Below are 12,163 nucleotides of genomic sequence, written 5' to 3'. Positions count from 1 at the left end.
TTGAGGGTCCACAGCAGCTCATTCAAGACGTGCTTAGCTGTGCACCTGTCCAGGTGCTGACGCTCCTCCCGGCCCCCCTTCTCGCTGGGGGTTGCAGTGTGGCGAGGGGTTTGGCTGCAGTCTCTCCCATGGAACCTTCTGGTGGTTATCTGCTGCACCCCGTGTTTGAGGCTGCCCAGGAGGGAGCAGGTGGAGGGTGGGGTCCAACCAGAGCCTGGGGAAGGCTGGCAGGTCCAGGAATGTGTGTGTCCACTGGTGCTGGTGGCCTCTAACCCTGGCACAAGCTGCAGGGGTTCCTCCCAGGCTCTTGTCACCATGCTCGCATCTGCCCCTCCATTCCTCGCGCCCCAGACTTCAGCGAGACTTTGCTGGGTGCCTTGGGGTGCATGTCTCTGACAAACCTTGGCTCAGGCCCAGACCAGGTCAGTGTCACCTCATGCCCCAGCTCCCTGAGTTGGGCTGGCTGGATGACCTGTGGCCTTGGCAGCCCCTTGGACGGTGGCTGATCCCTGTGCATGTAGGCACCAGACCCAGGGCTGGGTTGAGGATGCCCAGGGGGCATCACTATATCCCATGGGGAACTTGCAGGTTGGTCCAGTTTGCACCCCTCCCACACCCCAGCAAGTGTAGCAGCCAGGTCCCAGGTGGTAAAGCAGAGAACACGGAACCTGGGCGCATTAGCAGCATGTTACCAGCAAGAGAAGGGCTGGTTTTCCTGCCATGGCTGTCTCTGCGGCGACCCCCTGCGGGCAGCCCCTCCACTGTATCCATTGCTGGGAGCCATCCAGGAGCCTGCTCACCTCCCCGCACTCTGGGGTGAGGCCCAGGTAGATGACTGGGTGAGGGTCTTCCTCACAGACGCTGAGGCCACGTGAAGGCTCCCAGGCGGGCCTGTGCCACCCCCTGTTGGTCATGGGAGGGAGGGCAGGTCTCTTAGCCCATGGGGCTCTGCTCCCCTGTTGGGGAGACCCCCTCCCCAGCCTCACAGGGGGTTGTGAGACCACACAATGGCCTGCACGAGGGCTGGCTGGTGCCCCCATGTGAGGGACACTGGCTGAACTCTTGTGATGGGATAAAGGCATCAAGGAGATACTTGGAGGCCACACAGGCCCCTGACAACCACAGTCAGATGTGCGGCTTTCCCAGGTGCAGCAGGAATCAGCTCAACAAATGTCCCAGGACTAGGTCCTGCCATCTCTTTTTGCAGATGGAAAGGCAGTTCTCAGAGGTCTTGAAGGAGCGGGGATTTAATGGTGAACGAAGGACCAGGCCCGAGATCCAGCTTCAGGGTCATGAAAGATTATTTCTCCAAGACAACTTCCTTAACTGGCATCTTTCTGCCTTTTTTTTTTTTTTTTTTTTTTTTTTTTTTTTTGTCATCTTTCTGTCTTTTTAGGGCCGCACCTGCACAGCATATGGAGGTTCCCAGGCTAGGGGTCGAATCAGAGCTGTAGCCACCAGCCTACACCAGGGCCACAGCAACACAGGATCCGAGCCGCGTCTGCAACCTACACCACAGCTCACAGCAACGCCAGATCCTCAACCCACTGAGCGAGGCCAGGGATCGGACCTGTGTCCTCACAGATGCCAGTCAGGTTCATTAACCACTGAGCTACAATAGGAACTCCTTTTTTACTTATTTTTATTTATTTTTTTATTTCAAGGGCTACATCTTTGGCATATGGAAGTTCCCAGGCTAGGGGATGAATCAGAGCTGCAGTGCCAGCCTACACCACAGCCATAGCAACTCAGATCTGAGCCACGTCTGCAACCTATATGCCACAGCTCATGCTAACACTGGATCTTTAACCTGCTGAGCAACTCCAGGGGTCGAACCCGCTTCCTCGTGGATATTAGATTCGTTACTGCTGAGCCACAACGAGAACTCTAAGGCTTCACTATTTTTCACCCCAACGCTCTTGTCTCAGTTTCTGGATTCTCCCTTGATAAACTGCATTCTTGCTTTGTGCTTAGATCTAGTCCCAGGAGTCCTCACACCATTGCAATTCCTTGATGGCTGGGTCTAGTTTTTCTTTGGTTGAGCACCAAAGGTATCCCAGTTTGATGATCACAGCTCATGGCGTGGGCTATCTTTATGTCTAGATCTGCTGCCTTCTAACTGGCTTGTTCGTAGTGGATTGCTCTGGTTCCCTGGTTCTGGGCGAGGAGGGGAGTGGAACAGCCATGGGACACTGCTTTCATTCTGCAGTTCTCCGTCGTTCCCTACAGAGAGGCTTCCACTATCTGGAGGGAAAGGAGAGCCTGCTCAAACGTGGGCCCACTCTGCCGAAGCACAGGTTGTGTGGCCTGATGTGAAGAGCCCACCTGAGACGGGTGCCGGCCTCTCTCCCTGCCCGGGAGAGATCACGATGCCTCTTAGAGCAGGATGTGCTTTCCCAGTTGTGCTGCCTTGCCACCTAGCGACCTTAGAGGTGTCCTAGTTGTGACTTCATCTCTAAGGGGGCATTTTCTTGCCTTTGGGGTGAGGAGGGTGGCCTGAAGATACTGTAGTTTTCAGAGGTGAATGAGGACTTCCTGTCGTGGTGCAGCGGAAACGAATCCGACTAGGAACCATAAGGTTGCATGTTGGACCCCTGCCTCGATCAGTGGTTTAAGGATCCGGCGTTGCCGTGAGCTGTGGGGTAGGTTTCGGACGCGGCTTGGATCTGGCATTGCTGTGGCTGTGGTGTAGGCCAGCAGCTACAGCTCCAATTCGACCCCTAGCCTGGGAACCTCCATATACCGCGGGTGCGTCCCTGAAAGGACCAAAAAAAAAAAAAAAAAAAAAAAGTGAATGAGATGATGTATCTGAAGATGTTTTGAAAACTGTGAAGCATTAAAAAAAAGCTAGACAGTATTTTTATAAGTCCTCTGAGAGTGAGTTGGATAAACTACTGGCTCCAACCCTGTAATTTTTCCACCCCTTAAATGACAGCTGCAGGCACGTTAAGTGCTTTCATACTGTATTTTCTCCCCCTCCCTCCCTTTTTATTGGACCATAATGTGTCTTTTTTTCCCCCAAATGCAAAGAAGATTTATTTATTTCATTACAAGGAGTCAAAAGTTTGATCCCATAAAGAGGCAGTTACAATAAATTGAGAGCCGCTGAGGATATAACAGTTTGATTTTTCAGACTTGATTTGATTTCTCTAAAAGCATAAATCCCACAGGTACTGCTTCTACAAATATATTCACATAAAATGCCAAGTCAACAAACATTCCAGAAGTATGTAACATAGGGATTTTCTATGGGTTAGCATAGGGTTAAGGATCTGGTGTTGTTACTGCTGTGGCTCGGTCCACTGCTGTGGTGTGGGTTAGATCCCTGGCCAGGAAATTTCCACATGCCACGGGTGTGGCCAGAAACAAAACAAACCAAGATAAAAAAGAGGCGTGTAACATAAATCTTTAAGAAAGCAAAAGAAGATGAAGAAAAGATGTGGCCTTTGTCTTTTCACAATATAAATTCTGAATGGAAATAAAAAATACACATACTCAGATTAATATCCATATTGAGATAATGATAGATATTAGGGGATGTTTTAATATTAAATACATTTTTTCCAGCTCTTAAGGAATTGCCGTATCAATTCACAACTACACAAAGGGGAGAGAAGCTGATGGAAATTGCTTTTAAAAGATTACTTTTATGCTCTGTTCATGGATGGATTGGGACTAGACCAGAAAGGACATATTAAATAGACACTTATAAGTTCAATCTTGGAGTTCCTGTTGTGGCTCAGTGGTTAACGAATCCGACAAGGAACCATGAGGTCGGAGTTCGATCTCTGGCCTCGCTCAGTGGGTTAAGGATCCGGTGTTGCCGTGAGCTGTGGTGTAGGTCGCAGATGCGGCTCGGATCTGGCATTGCTGTGGCTGTGGTGTAGGCCAGTGGCAACAGCTCCCATTCGACTCCTAGGGAACCTCCATATGCAGCGGATGTGGCCCTAGAAAAAGGAAAAAAAAAAAAAAAGTTCAATCTGGTCAAGAGAACCACAGTTTAGCTCACATGGAATTTTAAATATCTAGATATTTTACATAAAAATCCAGGTTTTCAGCTTTTCTTGAACCATCAGCGCTCCATACGGTCATGTAAAAGCAGTCAGCAGGAGCCAGTGGCTTGCTGGTAGAGCGTAACGACTGGCTGTTTTTCATTCGCAGCAGGCCTTAGGGATGCTGCCCTTGACCTAGCATCCCAGCGGTGTCTCCAGCCCTGGTTGCAGCCGCCGGCCGCGCGGGGGCGCACTCCAGGGGGCCGGCCGACCGCCCCCACCCCCCCAGGAGGGCGCGCGCGCCGAGCCGACTCCAACACGCCCATTGGCGGGCGCGCGCGGACGCGGGAGCGCGAGGAACCCGTGGAAGGAGGCGCCCCCCGCTTGTCTCTGCGACGTTCAAAGCCACGCCTTTAAACACTTTTCTGCATGAGTAAGACAGGTCAGCAAAATGCCTCTAAAATGACGCGTACCTTTCAAAACTGCTGAAAATTCTAACACTCCATCCGGCAAACATTTTGCCAGCCCGGAAGGATTTTTCTCATTTTCTAATAACAGTGAAACGCCAAAAGAATTCACTTTGCACCTAATTCATGGACTTGAATTAAAATCTACTCCAAAGCCAGAATATGGACTAGAATATTAAGAAAGCAGCCTGGTTGCTGTGGGATCTGTGGTGAGGCATTGAGATACGCCAGGAGCTGCCTCGCTGAGGTTTTGATTGCTCTTCAGAAGGAGACACGTTCTCTTACCTCGAGGATGGTTGTCAGCCTTCCATGGGGTGATACTAAGAAGCCGTCTGGGGACTCAGGTGAGGTTTTGATGTCCTGCGAACTGGACGGCGGCCGCCGGTTTACTCCCGTCGTTTCCCTGAAGCAGACCCACTGAGACTAGTGAGCTGGTCCCTGCCTCTTAGCTGGCTCTTTGGGATCAATCCTTTGATCCTGAGCAGTTATTCGCAGGCCAGGCTGGGGTGTCCAAGACCCCCAGGGCTGGCAGGGAAGTGGTGCCAAGGGCTAGGGTGAGGCAGGTCCGCTGTTGTCAGCTTCCTCAGCTTGGGGGCCCCGGCCCAGGGCATCCGTTTACCTGCGGTTTTATGAAATGAGAATAATGTCCCCGCCCTTTCCGAGTCCAGGGAACTCCTAGTTCTTGGAACTTCTGAGTCCAAGGAGCTCCTAGTTCTCTTGTGGCTCAGTGGGTTGAGGATCTGGCATTGTCACTACAGCAACTGGGATCACTCCTGTGGCGCAGGTTCGCTCCCTGGCCCAGGAACTTCCACATGCCGCGCTGCAGGCCAAAAAAAAAAAAAAAAAAAAGGCAGATGAAAAGGGATTTATTTGTTTGTAGAGCTTGGCAGACCTCGTGGAGGAGGCATCTCCCTCCTCTGCATACCCACCCATAGGACTGTTTTCTGCATGTCCAATCTCAGACTCCCCTTTGTAACCAGTGTTTGGAATCTCTCAGGAATAGTTTGCCGAATAGTTTGCCAAATGAGCAGGAGCAAGGGCTTCCTGGGCTTTAGCTGCAGGACCCTTCTTCTTCTTCTTCTTTTTTTTTTTTTTTTGACATTTAAAAAATTTATGTATTTATATATATATTTTTGTCTTTTTAGGGCTGCACCTACAGCAAATGGAAGTTCTCAGGCTAGGGATTGAATCAGAGCTGCTGGCCTACAGCACAGCCACAGCAATGTGGGATCCAGGCCACATCTGTGACCTACACCACAGCTCACAGCAACACTGGATCCTTAACCCACTGAGCAAAGCCAGAGATCGAACTGGAGTCCTCATGGATGCTAGTCGGGTTCATTACCAGTGTGCCACCACGGGAACTCCTAGCTGCAGGACACTTCTATTTCATGTCACACAAAATGAATTCTATTACTGCTAATCCCTAAATAACCGCAATCTGGATGGCTTGCTTAGTGGTCATTTTGCTCCTCTAAGAAATTTATCATATATCAGTGAGAACATCACCCAGGGCAAGGGAGTTCCCTGTGGAAAGAAAAGGGTTCCTCGATGCTTTTGGCCTGAGGAATGAGTCACCTTGAATCACCTGTAGGTCAGGTGTGTTCCCTTCAAGAAGCATGGCTGCCCTGCAGGTGGGCTCAGGTCCACTTAGGAAACAGGAAAGAGCTGAAGCTCTGAGCTCCACATAGTGGTTCTGGACAGATGGTCCTGAACTAGCACCAGAACAGCCCTTGAGAACTTGTTAAAAATGCACATCCTCAGGGCCCAGACCGACCGAATTAGAATTCTGTGGGTGAGACCCACAGTCTAACTGGCCTTCTGGCTGGTTCTGTAACAGGCTCGTGATTCTGAGAACAATGTTCACACCAAGGAGGATCCAGTGAGTTTTGACAACGAAGAGAGTCTGACTCCTCTCCCTTGCGATGCTGTCATCGCTAGGGAGCCATCTCCACTTGGCTGTTTGTATCTCACATTACAAGTTGTCCAGGTGGAGAGCAGGTCTGGATCAGGGTCACCTACTGGAGAGGGTCTCAGTTCCATGTTTCCTCTCTGCCCTTCTTTGTGGGGTGGCTTCACCTTCATGTAGTAGTGACGTGACTATGGCGGTTACAAGCGTCACATCCACGGTCAAGGCCATCTCACCTGGTGTACACTTTTCTTCTTTGCAGGGCTGAACCTGTGGAATATGGAAGTTCCCAGACTAAGGGTCAAGTTGGAGCTTCAGCTACTGGCCTACACCACAGCCACGGCAATGCCAGATCTTTAACCCCCTGAGGGAGGCCAGGGATCGAACCTGTATCCTCATGGATACTAGTCGTGTTCGTTTCTGCTGAGCCACATCAGAAGAGCTGCGGTTGGTGCACCCATCCCCAAGTGTCTCACTGGTGAGCAAAGAGTCACGGGGGACCCCTGGACCAGTTCTGGGGGAGAGGAGATGAGATTGCATGGACAGGTCAATTGAGTTTTGCTTCTGAACCTGGGAACTGTGCTCTTTGCTCTGAGTCTCACGTAGCAGGATCGGCCACCAGAATGGACTAAGACTGGAGCTCTGCCAGTTGGTCATTTTCATTTTGTTTTGTTTTATACCATGTAACAAACTTTAAAAATATGCAGTTCTATGACTTTTAAAAAAACAGTGTAGATAAATAGGAAGTTGCAAAGACAGTCCAGAGAAATCCCTTGTAACCTTTACCCACGTTCCTGCATAGTCATGGAACTATGGTATAACAGCAGAATCAGAAATTGATATAGGCATGTGTATGTGGTTCTGTGCTCTTTTATCACACATTAGTTTCATGGAACCACAATTGATATACAAAACTCTTCCATCCCCAAAAAGGTGTTTTTCCTGCTACCCTTCTGTAGTTCGAGCCAAACCCTGTCCCCTGCCATTAATATGTTCTCCATCTTTTTTTTTTTTTTGGTCTCTTTAGGGCCACACCCGCAGCATATGGAGGTTCCCAGGCTATGGGTTGAATCGGAGCTACAGCTGCCGGCCTACACCACAGCCACAGCAACTCGGGATCCGAGCCACGTCTGCGACCTACACCACAGCTCGTGGCAACGCCAGGTCCTTGACCCCCTGAGCGAGGCCAGGGATCGAACCCGCATCCTCAGGGGTATTAGTAGGGAATATCCATTCATAACTAATATCAGGAACTCCTCTTGTCCATCTTTATAACAGATTCATGTTGGGAATGTTATATAAGTGGAATCATACAGTATGTGATTTTTTTTTTTTTTTTTTTTTTGGTCTTTTCTAGGGCCGCTCCTGCGGCATATGGAGGTTCCCAGACTAGGGGTCGAATTGGAGCTGTAGCCACAGGCCTATGCCAGAGCCACAGTAATGCCAGATCCGAGCCGCATCTGCGACCTACACCACAGCTCACAGGCAAGGCCGGATCCTGAACCCACTGAGTGAGGCCAGGGGTTGAACCCGCAATCTCATGGCGCCTAGTTGGGTTCGTTTCCACTGCGCCACGACAGGAACTCCCAGTATGTGATTTTCGAGACTGCCATTTTTCACTCAGGGTAATATCCGTGTGATTCATCCAGACTGTTGCCTGTATCACTAGCGCCTTCCTTCTCATTGCTGAGCCGTCTTCCACGGTGTGGATGAATGACAGTGGTTAACCACTCGCCTGTCGAAGGCACTTTGCATGTTTCCAGTTTTGAGCTATTATGAATATGGCTGCTGTGAACATTCACGTGCAGGAGTTTGTGTCCACATAAGTTTTCATGTCTTTAGAACAAATGCCCAAGAGTAGGATCACTGATTATACGCTAAGTGTATATTTAATATTTAAAGAAACTACCAAACTATTTTGGTGGCTGCACCGTTTGGCCACTCCAGCAGCAATATAGGCGAGATCTAATTTCTCCACGTCCTTGCCAGTGTTTCTTATGTTCACTAACGTTTATTTTAGCAATTCTAAGAGGGATGTAATGATATCTTATCTTGGTCTTAATTTGCATCTCCCTGGTGGTTAGCGATGTTTTCTTTTCATGGTCTTATTTGATATCTGCATATCCCTTTCAGTCAAAGGTCTCTTCATGTCTTTTGCCTATTTCCTCTTTTTTTTTTTTTTTTTTTAAATTGTTGAGTTTTTTTTTTATTCCCTCCCTTTTTCGGCCACAACTGCATATGGAAGTTTCCAGGCTAGGGATCACATAACAATAGGGACTTCCCACTGGGGCACAGTGGGTTAAGTATCTGACTTCGAGAATTCGAGAATTCGAGAATTCGCGTCGTGGCTCACTGGGTTAAGGACCCATCGTTGTCTCTGTGAGAATGTGGGTTCAATCCCTGGCCTTGCTCAGTGAATTAAGTATCCAGCACTGCCACAAGCTGCAGCATAGGTCACAGATTTGGCCCGGAGCCGGTGTGGCTGTAGCTGTGGCCACAATAAATACATTTAAAGGGGGAAAAAGGGTAAACATATAGATTAAAATCAATTTAGGACCCTATTTTAGCTTGGGTCCTCCCCAGATTGTGAATATTTTAGGTGGGAGTGTGAACCCAGAGATGAAGGAGGTAAAACAGAAAAGGAAAAAGAGTAAAGACAGGTTATGGATCAGGAAACTGCTCAGTCCCTTCTGAGAAGCTGTATAAAAAGCACCTCAGAGGCATTGTAAGGGAGATGGATGGATGTATTTATTGGGTCACATTCCCCACTGGTCAAAGTTTGCTCCCAGGACAGTCACTTGCCCTCTGGACTTTGCCCTGAATAAAGAGCAAGCAGTTTTCTACACTATGAACTGAGAGCCCCAAGTTCAGGGAGGGAGAGGCAGGAAGGATGGCCTGAGGGCCTGGCACTGTGGGTCTGCACTTGTGTGAAGCTGGCTGGACTCCCCCTAGACACACAGTTCAGCAGTGTCTGGAATGGAGGACCCAAGAGGGTTAGGGTCTGAAATGGTACACAAGACGTGTTTGAAATGGGGAAACATATCCAAATGCAATGCGTTGACCTTGTTTGGCTCCTGATATTTACCAGTTAGGACATGATGTATTTGAGACATTTGGGACATTTGAGCACTGGATATGTGAGGACATCAGGCATTATTATTTCTTAAGATATTACAATTGTAGAGTGGTATTTTAAAGAAGTATCTTTATTTTTGAGAGATACATACTAAAACAATAAAAAATTAAATATTAATGGAAAAAAATTGATGAAAGCTTTTAACTCTCCTCTTTCAATAATTGTTGGCTTAGACAATCAGTAACACTGATGGAAGATCTGAATAATTAACAAGCGTATTATAATGGACATATAAAGAATATTCTTTCAAGCACATATGGCACATCTCCAAAAACTGACCATGTACTAGGCTATGATGCATATCTCAACAAATTTCTAACAATAGGAATCATTTAGATCACATTCTCTGACCACAGTGCAAATAAGTTAGAAGTTAATAACAAAAAGGTAGCATTTTAAAGAATATGGGACATTTGGAAAATTTCAAAACATGTCATGGATCAAACAAGAAATTATAATTGAAAATACAAGTCAGAAATGTATGACAACAAAAGCACTTGATAACAAAACCTGTGAGATGCAGACGAAGCAATAATTAGATGGAAATCTGTAGCCTTAAATGCATTTATTGGACAAAATAAATGCTGAAAACCACTAAGCTAAATATTCAATGTAAAAGGCTAATGCTAAAGAGAAACAGACTCACAGATATAGAAGACAAACTTGCGGAGTTCCTGTCCAGGTGCAGCGGAACCTAACCCAGCTTGGGTCCATGAGGTTGCGGGTTCAATCCCTCGCCTCTCTCAGTGGGTTAAGGATTTGGCATTGCTGTGAGCTGTGATATAGGTCGAAGACGGGCCTCAGATCCTGCGTTGCTGTGGCTGTGGTGTAGGTCGGCAGCTGTAGCTCTGATTAGACCCCCTAGCCTGGGAACCTTCACATGCCGCAGGTGTGGCCCTAAAAAAAGCAAAAAAAAGCAAAAAAAAAAAAAAAAAGACAAACTTGTGGTTATCAAAAGGGGAGTGGGAAGTGGAGAAGGACAAATTTGGGATATGGAATTAATTAATTAATGCATACAAACTACTATGCATAAAATAGATAAACAACGAGATACTGTATAGCACAGGGAATTATACCCATCGTCTTGTAACACCCCAAAATGGAGTATAATCTGCAAAAATACTGAATCACTATACTGATCACCTAAAACTAACATAATATTGTAAATCGACTTATATTTCAACTCAAAAAAAGTCATCTTAAAAAAAATTCAATGTAAGAAGTAAAAGAGGAGTTCCCGTCGTGGCGCAGTGGTTAACGAATCCGACTAAGAACCATGAGGTTGCGGGTTTGGTCCCTGCCCTTGCTCAGTGGGTTAAGGACCTGGCGTTGCCATGAGCTGTGGTGAAGATTGCAGACGCGGCTCAGATCCCGCGTTGCTGTGGCTCTGGCATAGGCCGGTAGCTACAGCTCCAATTAGACCCCTAGCCTGGGAACCTCTGTATGCTGTGGGAGTGGTCCTAGAAAAGGCAAAAAGACAAAAAAAAAAAAAAAAAAAAAAAAAAAAAAAGTAAAAGAAAAACAGAAACTCTCAAAGAAAATAAAAGGAAAGATCTATTTCTAGTAATATGGGAGGTTATTTACACCATTTGGGCCAGTCCTCTTGCTGAAAAAAAGTATATGCTTTAAAAAAAAAAAAAGCCATCTTCTTAAAGCATCAAAATGTTGTCAGGTCGCAAGGTATTACCATGCTGTTCCTATTTTCCTGGATCATATTATGAAATACTTGAAATGCACAGAAAAGTTTATAGTGCAATGAGCTCTTGTATACAGTAGATTCAACAACAGTTGAACGATTTGAACGTAAACTGATTGCCATCCTGACACCTGAACCCAAACACTTCAGCACACATCTCCTAAGGATTAGAACAATCTCCTGTATAACTCTAATACCATTATAACAGCTAAGATGATCAACAGTAATGCCTAATATTATGTCATGTCAAATCCTGGCAAAAATCTAAGAAAACTCAGGGACCCAGGGAGGAAAGCAGATTACTAAAACAGCCCTGATGGAGCTCCTGTCATGGCTCAGCAGTAATGAACCTGACTAGGATGCACGAAGATGCGGGCTTGATCCCTGGCCTTGCTCACTGGGTTAAAGATCTGGGATTGAACATAAGCTGTAGCAAAGGTTGCAGACGAGGCTCAGATATGGCATTGCCGTGGCAGTGGTGTAGGCTGGCAGCTGCAGCTCCAATTCGACCCCTAGCCTGGGAACTTCCCTATGCCATGGGTGTGGCCCTAAAAAGCAAAAAACAAAACAAAACAAAAAAACCCACACAAAAATTGGTTATGGTCATTCATACAAAAGAAGCTGATTAAAAAAAAAAAAGAGTAACACATGAATTCTGCTAAATTTTTGAGGAAACTATATTGTCTCCAAAATCTCAAGCTTGCGTGGAAAACTCGATTCCTCAACCCTTCTGTCCCCTTAGATCTTGCAATGTGTACTAATAGGGAAATTAGTGAAAGTTGTGCCTTTCCGCCTGAAAAGCCATTCCCCCCAGTGTCCACATCAGATGCTGCCATACGCGGCTTTGGAATAAGAACATCCTCAAGAGAAGTATACCAGGAACTGGCAGGGGATATAAATAAGGGCGATCCTTCCAGAGACCAGAAGCAGAAGCTGCCCAGTCTCGCTGGTCATGGAAGGAAC

This window comes from Sus scrofa, chromosome 18, assembly GCF_054392235.1.
Source record: "Sus scrofa isolate SSC_HxYL_T2T_F1_AM1 chromosome 18, Sscrofa_HxYL_maternal_Yorkshire_Landrace_v2.0, whole genome shotgun sequence".
NCBI lineage: Eukaryota > Metazoa > Chordata > Mammalia > Artiodactyla > Suidae > Sus > Sus scrofa.
Note: the sequence above shows the minus strand (reverse complement) of the source record.